We start from the raw sequence: 13,812 nt of genomic DNA, 5'->3' as shown, positions 1-13,812 counted from the left end.
AATAGAAGAAAGAGAAAGAATCGCCGGATCGCGGAAGACAGATAGAATTTTCCAAGTATAAAATAGAAGTAAAAAAAGGGATCGCCCGAACAGGGACTCGAACCCTGGACCGTTAGGTTAAAAGCCTAACGCTCTACCGACTGAGCTATCCGGGCTCAATCCGTTAGTTCCGATAAAAAGACAAAATATTATAAGTATAAAATAGAAGAAAGAGAAAGAATCACCCGATCGCGGAAGACAGATAGAATTTTCCAAGTATAAAATAGAAGTAAAAAAAGGGATCGCCCGAACAAGGACTCGAACCCTGGACCGTTAGGTTAAAAGCCTAACGCTCTACCGACTGAGCTATCCGGGCTCAATCCGTTAGTGCCAATAAACAGATAAAATATTATAAGTATAAAATAGAAGAAAGAGAAAGAATCGCCCGATCGCGGAAGACAGATAAATTATTCCAAGTATAAAATACAAGTAAAAAAAGGGATCGCCCGAACAGGGACTCGATCCCTGGACCGTTAGGTTAAAAGCCTAACGCTCTACCGACTGAGCTATCCGGGCTCAATCCGTTAGTGCCGATAAACAGATAAAATATTATAAGTATAAAATAGAAGAAATAGAAAGAATCGCCCGATCGCGGAAGACATATAAAATATCCCAAGTATAAAATACAATTAAAAAAAGGGATAGCCCGAACAGGGACTCGAACCCTGGACCGTTAAGTTAAAAGCCTAACGCTCTACCGACTGAGCTATCCGGGCTCAATCCGTTAGTGCCGATAAACAGATAAAATATTATAAGAATAAAATAGAAGAAAGAGAAAGAATCACCCGATCGCGGAAGGCAGACAAAATATTCCAAGTATAAAATAGAAGTAAAAAAAGGGATCGCCCGAACAGGGACTCGAACCCTGGACCGTTAGGTTAAAGGCCTAACGCTCTACCGACTGAGCGATCCGGGCTCAATCCGTTAGTGCCGATAAACAGATAAAATATTATAAGTATAAAATAGAAGAAAGAGAAAGAATCGCCCGATCGCGGAAGACAGATAGAATTTTCCAAGTATAAAATACAAGTTAAAAAAGGGATCGCCCGAACAGGGACTCGAACCCTGGACCGTTAGGTTAAAAGCCTAACGCTCTACCGACTGAGCTATCCGGGCTCAATCCGTTAGTGCCGATAAACAGATAAAATATTATAAGAATAAAATAGAAGAAAGAGAAAGAATCACCCGATCGCGGAAAGCAGACAAAATATTCCAAGTATAAAATAAAGGTAAAAGAAGGGATCGCCCGAACATGGACTCGAACCCTGGACCGTTAGGTTAAAAGCCTAACGCTCTACCGACTGAGCTATCCGGGCTCAATCCGTTAGTGCCGATAAACAGATAAAATATTATAAGTATAAAATAGAAGAAAGAGAAATAATCGCCCGATTGCGGAAGACATATAGAATTTTCCAATTATAAAATAGAAGTAAAAAAAGGGATCGCCCGAACAGGGACTCGAACCCTGGACCGTTAGGTTAAAAGCCTAACGCTCTACCGACTGAGCTATCCGGGCTCTTTCCGTTTGTGCCGATAAACAGATAACATATTATAAGTATAAAATAGAAGAAAGAGTAAGAATCGCCCGATCGCGGAAGACAGATAAAATATTCCAAGTATAAAATACAAGTAAAAAAGGGATCGCCCGAACAGGGACTCGAACCCTGGACCGTTAGGTTAAACGCCTAACGCTCTACCGACTGAGCTATCCGGGCTCAATCCGTTTGTGCCGATAAGCAGGTAAAATATTATAAGTATAAAATAGAAGAAACAGAAAGAATCGCCCGATCGCGGAAGACAGATAAAATATTCCAAGTATAAAATACAAGTAAAAAAAGGGATCGCCCGAACAGGGACTCGAACCCTGGACCGTTAGATTAAAAGCCTAACACTCTACCGACTGAGCTATCCGGGCTCTATCCGTTAGTGCCGATAAACAGATAAAATATTATAAGTATAAAATAGAAGAAAGAGAAAGAATCGCCCGATTGCGGAAGACAGATAAAATATTCCAAGTATAAAATACAAGTAAAAAAGGGATCGCCCGAATAGGGACTCGAACCCTGGACCGTTAGGTTAAAAGCCTAACGCACTACCGACTGAGCTATCCGGGCTCAATCAGTTAGTGCCGATAAACAGATAAAATATTATAAGTATAAAATAGAAGAAAGAGAAAGAATCGCCGGATCGCGGAAGACAGATAGAATTTTCCAAGTATAAAATAGAAGTAAAAAAAGGGATCGCCCGAACAGGGACTCGAACCCTGGACCGTTAGGTTAAAAGCCTAACGCTCTACCGACTGAGCTATCCGGGCTCAATCCGTTAGTTCCGATAAAAAGACAAAATATTATAAGTATAAAATAGAAGAAAGAGAAAGAATCACCCGATCGCGGAAGACAGATAGAATTTTCCAAGTATAAAATAGAAGTAAAAAAAGGGATCGCCCGAACAAGGACTCGAACCCTGGACCGTTAGGTTAAAAGCCTAACGCTCTACCGACTGAGCTATCCGGGCTCAATCCGTTAGTGCCAATAAACAGATAAAATATTATAAGTATAAAATAGAAGAAAGAGAAAGAATCGCCCGATCGCGGAAGACAGATAAATTATTCCAAGTATAAAATACAAGTAAAAAAAGGGATCGCCCGAACAGGGACTCGATCCCTGGACCGTTAGGTTAAAAGCCTAACGCTCTACCGACTGAGCTATCCGGGCTCAATCCGTTAGTGCCGATAAACAGATAAAATATTATAAGTATAAAATAGAAGAAATAGAAAGAATCGCCCGATCGCGGAAGACATATAAAATATCCCAAGTATAAAATACAATTAAAAAAAGGGATAGCCCGAACAGGGACTCGAACCCTGGACCGTTAAGTTAAAAGCCTAACGCTCTACCGACTGAGCTATCCGGGCTCAATCCGTTAGTGCCGATAAACAGATAAAATATTATAAGTATAAAATAGAAGAAAGAGAAAGAATCGCCCGATCGCGGAAGACAGATAGAATTTTCAAAGTATAAAATGCAAGTTAAAAAAGGGATCGCCCGAACAGGGACTCGAACCCTGGACCGTTAGGTTAAAAGCCTAACGCTCTACCGACTGAGCTATCCGGGCTCATACCGTTAGTGCCGATAAACAGATAAAATATTATAAGAATAAAATAGAAGAAAGAGAAAGAATCACCCGATCGCGGAAAGCAGACAAAATATTCCAAGTATAAAATAAAGGTAAAAGAAGGGATCGCCCGAACGGGGACTCGAACCCTGGACCGTTAGGTTAAAAGCCTAACGCTCTAAAGACTGAACTATCCGGGCTCAATCCGTTTGTGCCGATAAACAGATAACATATTATAAGTATAAAATAGAAGAAAGAGAAAGAATCGCCCGATCGCGGAAGACAGATAAAATATTCCAATTATAAAATACAAGTAAAAAAGGGATCGCCCGAACAGGGACTCGAACCCTGGACCGTTAGGTTAAACGCCTAACGCTCTACCGACTGAGCTATCCGGGCTCAATCCGTTTGTGCCGATAAGCAGGTAAAATATTATAAGTATAAAATAGAAGAAACAGAAAGAATCGCCCGATCGCGGAAGACAGATAAAATATTCCAAGTATAAAATACAAGTAAAAAAAGGGATCGCCCGAACAGGGACTCGAACCCTGGACCGTTAGATTAAAAGCCTAACACTCTACCGACTGAGCTATCCGGGCTCTATCCGTTAGTGCCGATAAACAGATAAAATATTATAAGTATAAAATAGAAGAAAGAGAAAGAATCGCCCGATTGCGGAAGACAGATAAAATATTCCAAGTATAAAATACAAGTAAAAAAGGGATCGCCCGAATAGGGACTCGAACCCTGGACCGTTAGGTTAAAAGCCTAACGCACTACCGACTGAGCTATCCGGGCTCAATCAGTTAGTGCCGATAAACAGATAAAATATTATAAGTATAAAATAGAAGAAAGAGAAAGAATCGCCGGATCGCGGAAGACAGATAGAATTTTCCAAGTATAAAATAGAAGTAAAAAAAGGGATCGCCCGAACAGGGACTCGAACCCTGGACCGTTAGGTTAAAAGCCTAACGCTCTACCGACTGAGCTATCCGGGCTCAATCCGTTAGTTCCGATAAAAAGACAAAATATTATAAGTATAAAATAGAAGAAAGAGAAAGAATCACCCGATCGCGGAAGACAGATAGAATTTTCCAAGTATAAAATAGAAGTAAAAAAAGGGATCGCCCGAACAAGGACTCGAACCCTGGACCGTTAGGTTAAAAGCCTAACGCTCTACCGACTGAGCTATCCGGGCTCAATCCGTTAGTGCCAATAAACAGATAAAATATTATAAGTATAAAATAGAAGAAAGAGAAAGAATCGCCCGATCGCGGAAGACAGATAAATTATTCCAAGTATAAAATACAAGTAAAAAAAGGGATCGCCCGAACAGGGACTCGATCCCTGGACCGTTAGGTTAAAAGCCTAACGCTCTACCGACTGAGCTATCCGGGCTCAATCCGTTAGTGCCGATAAACAGATAAAATATTATAAGTATAAAATAGAAGAAATAGAAAGAATCGCCCGATCGCGGAAGACATATAAAATATCCCAAGTATAAAATACAATTAAAAAAAGGGATAGCCCGAACAGGGACTCGAACCCTGGACCGTTAAGTTAAAAGCCTAACGCTCTACCGACTGAGCTATCCGGGCTCAATCCGTTAGTGCCGATAAACAGATAAAATATTATAAGAATAAAATAGAAGAAAGAGAAAGAATCACCCGATCGCGGAAGGCAGACAAAATATTCCAAGTATAAAATAGAAGTAAAAAAAGGGATCGCCCGAACAGGGACTCGAACCCTGGACCGTTAGGTTAAAGGCCTAACGCTCTACCGACTGAGCGATCCGGGCTCAATCCGTTAGTGCCGATAAACAGATAAAATATTATAAGTATAAAATAGAAGAAAGAGAAAGAATCGCCCGATCGCGGAAGACAGATAGAATTTTCCAAGTATAAAATACAAGTTAAAAAAGGGATCGCCCGAACAGGGACTCGAACCCTGGACCGTTAGGTTAAAAGCCTAACGCTCTACCGACTGAGCTATCCGGGCTCAATCCGTTAGTGCCGATAAACAGATAAAATATTATAAGAATAAAATAGAAGAAAGAGAAAGAATCACCCGATCGCGGAAAGCAGACAAAATATTCCAAGTATAAAATAAAGGTAAAAGAAGGGATCGCCCGAACATGGACTCGAACCCTGGACCGTTAGGTTAAAAGCCTAACGCTCTACCGACTGAGCTATCCGGGCTCAATCCGTTAGTGCCGATAAACAGATAAAATATTATAAGTATAAAATAGAAGAAAGAGAAATAATCGCCCGATTGCGGAAGACATATAGAATTTTCCAATTATAAAATAGAAGTAAAAAAAGGGATCGCCCGAACAGGGACTCGAACCCTGGACCGTTAGGTTAAAAGCCTAACGCTCTACCGACTGAGCTATCCGGGCTCTTTCCGTTTGTGCCGATAAACAGATAACATATTATAAGTATAAAATAGAAGAAAGAGTAAGAATCGCCCGATCGCGGAAGACAGATAAAATATTCCAAGTATAAAATACAAGTAAAAAAGGGATCGCCCGAACAGGGACTCGAACCCTGGACCGTTAGGTTAAAAGCCTAACGCTCTACCGACTGAGCTATCCGGGCTCAATCCGTTTGTGCCGATAAGCAGGTAAAATATTATAAGTATAAAATAGAAGAAACAGAAAGAATCGCCCGATCGCGGAAGACAGATAAAATATTCCAAGTATAAAATACAAGTAAAAAAAGGGATCGCCCGAACAGGGACTCGAACCCTGGACCGTTAGATTAAAAGCCTAACACTCTACCGACTGAGCTATCCGGGCTCTATCCGTTAGTGCCGATAAACAGATAAAATATTATAAGTATAAAATAGAAGAAAGAGAAAGAATCGCCCGATTGCGGAAGACAGATAAAATATTCCAAGTATAAAATACAAGTAAAAAAGGGATCGCCCGAACAGGGACTCGAACCCTGGACCGTTAGGTTAAAAGCCTAACGCACTACCGACTGAGCTATCCGGGCTCAATCAGTTAGTGCCGATAAACAGATAAAATATTATAAGTATAAAATAGAAGAAAGAGAAAGAATCGCCGGATCGCGGAAGACAGATAGAATTTTCCAAGTATAAAATAGAAGTAAAAAAAGGGATCGCCCGAACAGGGACTCGAACCCTGGACCGTTAGGTTAGAAGCCTAACGCTCTACCGACTGAGCTATCCGGGCTCAATCCGTTAGTTCCGATAAAAAGACAAAATATTATAAGTATAAAATAGAAGAAAGAGAAAGAATCGCCCGATCGCGGAAGACAGATAGAATTTTCCAAGTATAAAATAGAAGTAAAAAAAGGGATCGCCCGAACAAGGACTCGAACCCTGGACCGTTATGCTAAAAGCCTAACGCTCTACCGACTGAGCTATCCGGGCTCAATCCGTTAGTGCCGATAAACAGATAAAATATTATAAGTATAAAATAGAAGAAAGAGAAAGAATCGCCCGATTGCGGAAGACAGATAAAATATTCCAAGTATAAAATACAAGTAAAAAAAGAGATCGCCCGAACAGTAACTCGAACCCTGGACCGTTAGGTTAAAACCCTAACGCTCTACCGACTGAGCTATCCGGGCTCAATCCGTTAGTGCCGATAAACAGATAAAATATTATAAGTATAAAATAGAAGAAAGAGAAAGAATCGCCCGATCGCGGAAGGAAGACAAAATATTCCACGTATAAAATACAAGTAAAAAAAAAGGGATTGCCCGATCAGGGACTCGAACCCTGGACCGTTAGGTTAAAAGCCTAACGCTCTACCGACTGAGCTATCCGGGCTAAATCCGTTAATTCCGATAAAAAGATAAAATATTATAAGTATAAAATAGAAGAAAGAGAAAGAATCGCCCGATCGCGGAAGACAGATAGAATTTTCCAAGTATAAAATAGAAGTAAAAAAAGGGATCGTCCGAACAGAGACTCGAACCCTGGACCGTTAGGTTAACACCCTAACGCTCTACCGACTGAGCTATCCGGGCTCAATCCGTTAGTGCCGATAAACAGATAAAATATTATAAGTATAAAATAGAAGAAAGAGAAAGAATCGCCCGATCGCGGAAGGAAGACAAAATATTCCAAGTATAAAATACAAGTAAAAAAAGAGATCGCCCGAACAGGGACTCGAACCCTGGACCGTTAGGGTAAAAGCCTAACGCTCTACCGACTGAGCTATCCGGGCTCAATCCGTTAGTGCCGATAAACAGATAAAATATTATAAGTATAAAATAGAAGAAAGAGAAAGAATCGCCCGAACGCGGATGACTGATAAAATATTCCAAGTATAAAATACAAGTAAAAAAAGTGATCGCCCGAACAGGGACTCGAACCCTGGACCGTTAGGTTAAAAGCCTAACGCTCTACCGACTGAGCTATCCGGGCTCAATCCGTTTGTTCCGATAAACAGATAAAATATTATAAGTATAAAATAGAAGAAAGAGAAAGAATCGCCCAAACGCGGAAGACAGATAGAATTTTCCAAGTATAAAATAGAAGTAAAAAAAGGGATCGCCCGTACAGGGACTCGAACCCTGGACCGTTAGGTTAAAAGCCTAACGCTCTACCGACTGAGCTATCCGGGCTCAATCCGTTAGTTCCGATAAAAAGATAAAATATTATAAGTATAAAATAGAAGAAAGAGAAAGAATCGCCAGATCGCGGAAGACAGATAGAATTTTCCAAGTATAAAATAGAAATAAAAAAAGGGATCGCCCGAACAGGGACTCGAACCCTGGACCGTTAGGGTAAAAGCCTAACGCTCTACCGACTGAGCTATCCGGGCTCAATACGTTAGTGCCGATAAACAGATAAAATATTATAAGTATAAAATAGAAGAAAGAGAAAGAATCGCCCGAACGCGGAAGACTGATAAAATATTCCAAGTATAAAATACAAGTAAAAAAAGAGATCGCCCGAACAGAGAATCGAACCCTGGACCGTTAGGTTAAAAGCCTAACGCTCAACCGACTGAGCTATCCGGGCTCAGTCCGTTAGTGCCGATAAGCAGATAAAATATTATAAGTATAAAATAGAAGAAAGAGAAAGAATCGCCTGATCGCGGAAGACAGATAGAATTTTCCAAGTATAAAATACAAGTTAAAAAAGGGATCGCCCGAACAGAGACTCGAACCCTGGACCGTTAGGTTAAAAGCCTAACACTCTATCTACAGAGCTATCCGGGCTCAATCCGTTAGTGCCGATAAACAGATCAAATATTATAAGTATAAAATAGAAGAAAGAGAAAGAATCGCCCGATCGCGGAAGACAGATAGAATATTCCAAGTATAAAATACAAGTAAAGAAAGAGATCGCCCGAAGAGGGACTCGAACCCTGGACCGTTAGGTTAAAAGCCTAACGCTTTACCGACTGAGCTATCCGGGCTCTTTCCGATTGTGCCAATAAACAGATAAAATATTATAAGTATAAAATAGAAGAAAGAGAAAGAATCGCCCGATCGCGGATGACAGATAAAATATTCCAAGTATAAAATACAAGTAAAAAAAGGGATCGCCCGAACAGGGACTCGAACCCTGGACCGTTAGGTTAAAAGCCTAACGCTCTACCGACTGAGCTATCCGGGCTCAATCCGTTAGTGCCGATAAACAGATAAAATATTATAAGTATAAAATAGAAGAAAGAGAAAGAATCGCCCGATCGCGGAAGACAGATAAATTATTCCAAGTATAAAATACAAGTTAAAAAAAGGGACCGCCCGAACAGGAACTCGAACCCTGGACCGTTAGGTTAAAAGCCTAACGCTCTACCGACTGAGCTATCCGGGCTCAATCCGTTAGTGCCGATAAACAGATAAAATATTATAAGTATAAAATAGAAGACAGAGAATGAATCGCCCGATCGCGGAAGACAGATAGAATTTTCCAAGTATAAAATAGAAGTAAAAAAAGGGATCGCCCGAACAGGGACTCTAACCCTGGACCGTTAGGTTAAAAGCCTAACGCTCTACCGTCTGAGCTATCCGGACTCATTCCGTTAGTTCCGATAAACAGATAAAATATTATAAGTATAAAATAGAAGAAAGAGAAAGAATCACCCGATCGCGGAAGACAGATCGAATTTTCCAAGTATAAAATACAAGTTAAAAAAGGGATCGCCCGAACTGAGACTTGAGCCCTGGACCGTTAGGTTAAAAGCCTGACGCTCTACCTACAGAGCTATCCGGGCTAAATCCGTTAGTGCCGATAAACAGATAAAATAATATAAGTATAAAATAGAAGAAAGAGAAAGAATCGCCCGATCGCGGAAGACAGATAGAATATTCCAAGTATAAAATACAAGTAAAGAAAGAGATCGCCCGAACAGGGACTCGAACCCTGGACCGTTAGGTTAAAAGCCTAACGCTCTACCGACTGAGCTATCCGGGCTCAAACCGTTAGTGCCGATAATCAGATAAAATATTATAAGTATAAAATAGACGAAAGAGAAAGAATCGCCCGATTGCGGAAGACAGATAAAATATTCCAAGTATAAAATACAAGTAAAAAAAGAGATCGCCCGAACAGTGACTCGAACCCTGGACCGTTAGGTTAAAACCCTAACGCTCTACCGACTGAGCTATCCGGGCTCAATCCGTTAGTGCCGATAAACAGATAAAATATTATAAGTATAAAATAGAAGAAAGAGAAAGAATCGCCCGATCGCGGAAGGAAGACAAAATATTCCACGTATAAAATACAAGTAAAAAAAAAGGGATTGCCCGATCAGGGACTCGAACCCTGGACCGTTAGGTTAAAAGCCTAACGCTCTACCGACTGAGCTATCCGGGCTCAATCCGTTAGTGCCGATAAACAGATAAAATATTATAAGTATAAAATAGAAGAAAGAGAAAGAATCGCCAGATCGCGGAAGACAGATAGAATTTTCCAAGTATAAAATAGAAATAAAAAAAGGGATCGCCCGAACAGGGACTCGAACCCTGGACCGTTAGGGTAAAAGCCTAACGCTCTACCGACTGAGCTATCCGGGCTCAATCCGTTAGTGCCGATAAACAGATAAAATATTATAAGTATAAAATAGAAGAAAGAGAAAGAATCGCCTGATCGCGGAAGACAGATAGAATTTTCCAAGTATAAAATACAAGTTAAAAAAGGGATCGCCCGAACAGAGACTCGAACCCTGGACCGTTAGGTTAAAAGCCTAACGCTCTATCTACAGAGCTATCCGGGCTCAATCCGTTAGTGCCGATAAACAGATCAAATATTATAAGTATAAAATAGAAGAAAGAGAAAGAATCGCCCGATCGCGGAAGACAGATAGAATATTCCAAGTATAAAATACAAGTAAAGAAAGAGATCGCCCGAAGAGGGACTCGAACCCTGGACCGTTAGGTTAAAAGCCTAACGCTTTACCGACTGAGCTATCCGGGCTCTTTCCGTTAGTGCCGATAAACAGATCAAATATTATAAGTATAAAATAGAAGAAAGAGAAAGAATCGCCCGATCGCGGAAGACAGATAGAATATTCCAAGTATAAAATACAAGTAAAGAAAGAGATCGCCCGAACAGGGACTCGAACCCTGGACCGTTAGGTTAAAAGCCTAACGCTTTACCGACTGAGCTATCCGGGCTCTTTCCGTTTGTGCCGATAAACAGATAAAATATTATAAGTATAAAATAGAAGAAAGAGAAAGAATCGCCCGATCGCGGAAGACAGTCAAAATATTCCAAGTATAAAATACAAGTAAAACAAGGGATCGCCCGAACAGGGACTCGAACCCTGGACCGTTAGGTTAAAAGCCTAACGCTCAACCGACTGAGCTATCCGGGCTCAGTCCGTTAGAGCCGATAAGCAGATAAAATATTATAAGTATAAAATAGAAGAAAGAGAAAGAATCGCCTGATCGCGGAAGACAGATAGAATTTTCCAAGTATAAAATACAAGTTAAAAAAGGGATCGCCCGAACAGAGACTCGAACCCTGGACCGTTAGGTTAAAAGCCTAACGCTCTATCTACAGAGCTATCCGGGCTCAATCCGTTAGTGCCGATAAACAGATCAAATATTATAAGTATAAAATAGAAGAAAGAGAAAGAATCGCCCGATCGCGGAAGACAGATAGAATATTCCAAGTATAAAATACAAGTAAAGAAAGAGATCGCCCGAAGAGGGACTCGAACCCTGGACCGTTAGGTTAAAAGCCTAACGCTTTACCGACTGAGCTATCCGGGCTCTTTCCGTTTGTGCCGATAAACAGATAAAATATTATAAGTATAAAATAGAAGAAAGAGAAAGAATCGCCCGATCGCGGAAGACAGTCAAAATATTCCAAGTATAAAATACAAGTAAAACAAGGGATCGCCCGAACAGGGACTCGAACCCTGGACCGTTAGGTTAAAAGCCTAACGCTCTACCAACTGAGCTATCCGGGCTCAATCCGTTAGTGCCGATAAACAGATAAAATATTATAAGTATAAAATAGAAGAAAGAGAAAGAATCGCCCGATCGCGGAAGACAGACAAAATATTCCAAGTATAAAATACAAGTAAAAAAAGAGATCGCCCGAACAGGGACTCGAACCCTGGACCGTTAGGTTAAAAGCCTAACGCTCTACCGACTGAGCTATCCAGGCTCAATCCGTTAGTGCCGATAAACAGATAAAATATTATAAGTATAAAATAGAAGAAAGAGAAAGAATCGCCCGATCGCGGAAGACAGATAAATTATTCCAAGTATAAAATACAAGTAAAAAAAGAGATCGCCCGAACAGTGACTCGAACCCTGGACCGTTAGGTTAAAACCCTAACGCTCTACCGACTGAGCTATCCGGGCTCAATCCGTTAGTGCCGATAAACAGATAAAATATTATAAGTATAAAATAGAAGAAAGAGAAAGAATCGCCCGATCGCGGAAGGAAGACAAAATATTCCACGTATAAAATACAAGTAAAAAAAAAGGGATTGCCCGATCAGGGACTCGAACCCTGGACCGTTAGGTTAAAAGCCTAACGCTCTACCGACTGAGCTATCCGGGCTCAATCCGTTAGTGCCGATAAACAGATAAAATATTATAAGTATAAAATAGAAGAAAGAGAAAGAATCGCCAGATCGCGGAAGACAGATAGAATTTTCCAAGTATAAAATAGAAATAAAAAAAGGGATCGCCCGAACAGGGACTCGAACCCTGGACCGTTAGGGTAAAAGCCTAACGCTCTACCGACTGAGCTATCCGGGCTCAATCCGTTAGTGCCGATAAACAGATAAAATATTATAAGTATAAAATAGAAGAAAGAGAAAGAATCGCCTGATCGCGGAAGACAGATAGAATTTTCCAAGTATAAAATACAAGTTAAAAAAGGGATCGCCCGAACAGAGACTCGAACCCTGGACCGTTAGGTTAAAAGCCTAACGCTCTATCTACAGAGCTATCCGGGCTCAATCCGTTAGTGCCGATAAACAGATCAAATATTATAAGTATAAAATAGAAGAAAGAGAAAGAATCGCCCGATCGCGGAAGACAGATAGAATATTCCAAGTATAAAATACAAGTAAAGAAAGAGATCGCCCGAAGAGGGACTCGAACCCTGGACCGTTAGGTTAAAAGCCTAACGCTTTACCGACTGAGCTATCCGGGCTCTTTCCGTTAGTGCCGATAAACAGATCAAATATTATAAGTATAAAATAGAAGAAAGAGAAAGAATCGCCCGATCGCGGAAGACAGATAGAATATTCCAAGTATAAAATACAAGTAAAGAAAGAGATCGCCCGAACAGGGACTCGAACCCTGGACCGTTAGGTTAAAAGCCTAACGCTTTACCGACTGAGCTATCCGGGCTCTTTCCGTTTGTGCCGATAAACAGATAAAATATTATAAGTATAAAATAGAAGAAAGAGAAAGAATCGCCCGATCGCGGAAGACAGTCAAAATATTCCAAGTATAAAATACAAGTAAAACAAGGGATCGCCCGAACAGGGACTCGAACCCTGGACCGTTAGGTTAAAAGCCTAACGCTCAACCGACTGAGCTATCCGGGCTCAGTCCGTTAGAGCCGATAAGCAGATAAAATATTATAAGTATAAAATAGAAGAAAGAGAAAGAATCGCCTGATCGCGGAAGACAGATAGAATTTTCCAAGTATAAAATACAAGTTAAAAAAGGGATCGCCCGAACAGAGACTCGAACCCTGGACCGTTAGGTTAAAAGCCTAACGCTCTATCTACAGAGCTATCCGGGCTCAATCCGTTAGTGCCGATAAACAGATCAAATATTATAAGTATAAAATAGAAGAAAGAGAAAGAATCGCCCGATCGCGGAAGACAGATAGAATATTCCAAGTATAAAATACAAGTAAAGAAAGAGATCGCCCGAAGAGGGACTCGAACCCTGGACCGTTAGGTTATAAGCCTAACGCTTTACCGACTGAGCTATCCGGGCTCTTTCCGTTAGTGCCGATAAACAGATCAAATATTATAAGTATAAAATAGAAGAAAGAGAAAGAATCGCCCGATCGCGGAAGACAGATAGAATATTCCAAGTATAAAATACAAGTAAAGAAAGAGATCGCCCGAACAGGGACTCGAACCCTGGACCGTTAGGTTAAAAGCCTAACGCTTTACCGACTGAGCTATCCGGGCTCTTTCCGTTTGTGCCGATAAACAGATAAAATATTATAAGTATAAAATAGAAGAAA

General features: G+C 40.7%; 15 non-coding genes across 15 annotated transcripts; all 15 read right to left on the bottom strand.

Moving 5' to 3' along the window:
* Positions 1-82: 82 nt before the first annotated feature.
* TRNAK-UUU (transfer RNA lysine (anticodon UUU)) lies at positions 83-155 on the bottom strand. The gene has a single exon. It is a non-coding gene; the product is annotated as a tRNA-Lys (tRNA).
* Positions 156-1,082: 927 nt separating this feature from the next.
* TRNAK-UUU (transfer RNA lysine (anticodon UUU)) lies at positions 1,083-1,155 on the bottom strand. Its single transcript has one exon. It is a non-coding gene; the product is annotated as a tRNA-Lys (tRNA).
* A 327-nt stretch (positions 1,156-1,482) lies between these two features.
* On the bottom strand, positions 1,483-1,555 carry TRNAK-UUU (transfer RNA lysine (anticodon UUU)). The gene has a single exon. It is a non-coding gene; the product is annotated as a tRNA-Lys (tRNA).
* A 725-nt stretch (positions 1,556-2,280) lies between these two features.
* Positions 2,281-2,353, bottom strand: TRNAK-UUU (transfer RNA lysine (anticodon UUU)). The gene has a single exon. It is a non-coding gene; the product is annotated as a tRNA-Lys (tRNA).
* Positions 2,354-3,080: 727 nt separating this feature from the next.
* On the bottom strand, positions 3,081-3,153 carry TRNAK-UUU (transfer RNA lysine (anticodon UUU)). Its single transcript has one exon. It is a non-coding gene; the product is annotated as a tRNA-Lys (tRNA).
* A 925-nt stretch (positions 3,154-4,078) lies between these two features.
* On the bottom strand, positions 4,079-4,151 carry TRNAK-UUU (transfer RNA lysine (anticodon UUU)). The gene has a single exon. It is a non-coding gene; the product is annotated as a tRNA-Lys (tRNA).
* Positions 4,152-5,078: 927 nt separating this feature from the next.
* Positions 5,079-5,151, bottom strand: TRNAK-UUU (transfer RNA lysine (anticodon UUU)). The gene has a single exon. It is a non-coding gene; the product is annotated as a tRNA-Lys (tRNA).
* A 327-nt stretch (positions 5,152-5,478) lies between these two features.
* On the bottom strand, positions 5,479-5,551 carry TRNAK-UUU (transfer RNA lysine (anticodon UUU)). The gene has a single exon. It is a non-coding gene; the product is annotated as a tRNA-Lys (tRNA).
* Positions 5,552-5,677: 126 nt separating this feature from the next.
* Positions 5,678-5,750, bottom strand: TRNAK-UUU (transfer RNA lysine (anticodon UUU)). Its single transcript has one exon. It is a non-coding gene; the product is annotated as a tRNA-Lys (tRNA).
* Positions 5,751-6,276: 526 nt separating this feature from the next.
* Positions 6,277-6,349, bottom strand: TRNAR-UCU (transfer RNA arginine (anticodon UCU)). Its single transcript has one exon. It is a non-coding gene; the product is annotated as a tRNA-Arg (tRNA).
* Positions 6,350-7,478: 1,129 nt separating this feature from the next.
* On the bottom strand, positions 7,479-7,551 carry TRNAK-UUU (transfer RNA lysine (anticodon UUU)). Its single transcript has one exon. It is a non-coding gene; the product is annotated as a tRNA-Lys (tRNA).
* Positions 7,552-8,678: 1,127 nt separating this feature from the next.
* On the bottom strand, positions 8,679-8,751 carry TRNAK-UUU (transfer RNA lysine (anticodon UUU)). The gene has a single exon. It is a non-coding gene; the product is annotated as a tRNA-Lys (tRNA).
* A 728-nt stretch (positions 8,752-9,479) lies between these two features.
* TRNAK-UUU (transfer RNA lysine (anticodon UUU)) lies at positions 9,480-9,552 on the bottom strand. Its single transcript has one exon. It is a non-coding gene; the product is annotated as a tRNA-Lys (tRNA).
* Positions 9,553-11,481: 1,929 nt separating this feature from the next.
* TRNAK-UUU (transfer RNA lysine (anticodon UUU)) lies at positions 11,482-11,554 on the bottom strand. The gene has a single exon. It is a non-coding gene; the product is annotated as a tRNA-Lys (tRNA).
* Positions 11,555-13,483: 1,929 nt separating this feature from the next.
* On the bottom strand, positions 13,484-13,556 carry TRNAI-UAU (transfer RNA isoleucine (anticodon UAU)). Its single transcript has one exon. It is a non-coding gene; the product is annotated as a tRNA-Ile (tRNA).
* Positions 13,557-13,812: the final 256 nt, after the last annotated feature.

The sequence above is a fragment of the Parasteatoda tepidariorum genome, chromosome 2, assembly GCF_982258835.1.
Source record: "Parasteatoda tepidariorum strain Cologne lab strain chromosome 2, Ptep-v5.0, whole genome shotgun sequence".
In the NCBI taxonomy this organism is placed as follows: domain Eukaryota; kingdom Metazoa; phylum Arthropoda; class Arachnida; order Araneae; family Theridiidae; genus Parasteatoda; species Parasteatoda tepidariorum.
Note: the sequence above shows the minus strand (reverse complement) of the source record. Positions and strands in the feature narration are given on the sequence as shown.